This window comes from Ictalurus furcatus, chromosome 12 (assembly GCF_023375685.1).
Source record: "Ictalurus furcatus strain D&B chromosome 12, Billie_1.0, whole genome shotgun sequence".
NCBI lineage: Eukaryota > Metazoa > Chordata > Actinopteri > Siluriformes > Ictaluridae > Ictalurus > Ictalurus furcatus.
In genome coordinates, this window is record NC_071266.1 from 19401159 (window position 1) to 19403447 (window position 2289).

General features: G+C 39.9%; 1 non-coding gene across 1 annotated transcript; it reads left to right on the forward strand.

Moving 5' to 3' along the window:
* The first annotated feature begins 1857 nt into the window (after positions 1-1857).
* On the forward strand, positions 1858-1970 carry LOC128616393 (U6atac minor spliceosomal RNA). Its single transcript, XR_008387442.1, has one exon. It is a non-coding gene; the product is annotated as a U6atac minor spliceosomal RNA (small nuclear RNA).
* Positions 1971-2289: the final 319 nt, after the last annotated feature.

The window sequence follows — 2289 nt, forward strand, 5'->3', positions numbered from 1 at the left end:
GGAAGTTGGGGTCAGAGCACAGGGTAACCTATGATATGGCACCCCTGGAGCAGGGAGGGTTAAGGCCCTTGCTCAAGGGCCCAACAGTGGCAGCATGGCGGTTCTGGGGCTTGAACCCCCGACCTTCTGATCAGTAGTTTGGCTGATCTAGCAGGATGTAGCTTCTCAGTGACAGCCAAAAGGGCAGTCTCTGTGGAATGTGGGGCTTTGAAGCCAGACTGTTTATGATCTTGGAGGTTATTCTGTGAAAGGTAGAGAGACAGTTGATTGTAGACAGTGCGTTCAAGGATTTTAGAATGAAAAGAGAGAACTGATACCAGAGGAGTATCTGGTGGAGGAGCTGGAGGGTTGAGTAGTGAAGAAAAGATGTGGAGCTTGCAAGGGTCTTTTGCAGAAGTTTCCAGTTTTTTCTTGTAGAAGGCAGTCTTAGCAGAATTCACTTCAGATGAGAATTTGGACAGGAGAGCGTGGTAAGAGGCAAGATCTGTGTAGAGTTGTGATTTCTTCCACTTTCTCTCTGCTGTTCTTAGTTTTCTCTGATTGTTGCATAACACATCCGACAGCCAAGGAACAGGGTAAGAAAGCTTCCTAGGTTTAGAGGATAGGCCAGAGGAGGTCCATGGATGAGGAAAGTGAGGAGAGGAAAGTGTCTGTAGCTAACAGCAATGGTAAGGACAAAAATGAGTCGGGGCTGGAAGGAATGATAGGGTGCAGGAAACTATGGAGGAAGGAGAGATAGAATGGAGGTTTGATGGGAAGAAGTATTGATAGCTGGTTAGAGGCAGGATAGGGAGGGTAATGGTAAAGGATACCAATTGATGATCGGAGATGTGGAGTGGGGTGGCATTGATTTCTGTTCTGTTATGACCTCAAAGTTGTGAAGTGGAAAATCTGTCTAATAAGAGAGTGAAAGTTTGAGCAAATATGTACCTGCAACTCGATTGAACAAACTTTCTGTTTGAGTAGCTGGTGTTTTTGATCACCATGTGATATGTTTTTGCCATCACCATAACTGGATGACAGTAGAACGTAAATGAATGTGACTTCTGAACAAGGGATCAAATTAACTTGAGCGACAGCATGTGTGTGTGTGTGTGTGTGTTTGTGTGTGTGTGTGTGCACATACTACAAACACAAAACTCATACGTGTTACTGATACCATAGTTGTTAATCATGATTACCCTTGAAAACTATAAATAACCAACTACATTAAATGTTGGTAAAAATCATCAAATTAATAGATAATTGCCAGTTATGTGTTTAAAGCATCCTATCATAAACAAAAATAAATTGAGACATTTCAACAAAGAAAAAGGTTTCAAGTTACTGGATTATTTTTCTTCTTATTTTTTTCTTATTATTTCTTTTATAAACAAACTTTTAACTTAAACTTGCACTCCTGTAAATCATAATGTGTAAGCAGCAGTCGTGGATCTGGGAGGTTTTATTTAAGTAATTTTGAATAATTTGTATTGTTCCATTTATTACATTTTTTATATGACAGCTATGCTTGCATGGATGGTAAAATTTCAACTCATAGAACATTAATTACATGGTGCACATGCCCAGTATATGATTGGCTCAGGGAATACAGTGCTGCTAAAACAACCAATGCATGATCTGACTCATATATATTAACCTTTGAGCTTAGACTTAGACCTTGGATTCAGTTCAGATTTCCATGACTTCGGCTATAACTCAAATCGCACACTACACACTATTATAAACACTGTATATGTGTTATTATTTCTATAGAAACAACTTTGCTGTTTGATTAAGGCAGCCCAAAGTGGTTTCTCCTACCAAGCTAGGCATGTACCACGCCTTACAAAGCACCCAGCTTGCCATGTCCTCACTGTGTTCTAGAGCGAGCTTATTACTTCCTCTTGACAAGGACAGAAGAGGCTAGGAACACATATATGGTTAAGGCACTGCAAAATACTTCATGGCAGCTCTAACCATGGTTAGTTGCACTGATGTTTTTGTAGTTAATGCTCTGGGTTGCTGATCAGAAGGGGGTTTAAGCCCCCGCACCATTAAGCTGCCACTGTTTTCCAAAGAACTGTTATCCAAAAATATAATGATAATGATAATGATAATGAGTCTTTATTGGTCACATGTACATTACAGCACAGTGAAATTCTTTTCTTCGCATACCCCAGCATGTACTGTAATGTATGTGTGACAAATAAAAGCTTCTGTTCTATTCTATTTTACAAAGGGACTTGTATAGTGGATGTTCCAGATGAACAACATGTGTGTAAATGTTGATAAGTTTTCTGTCAGGAG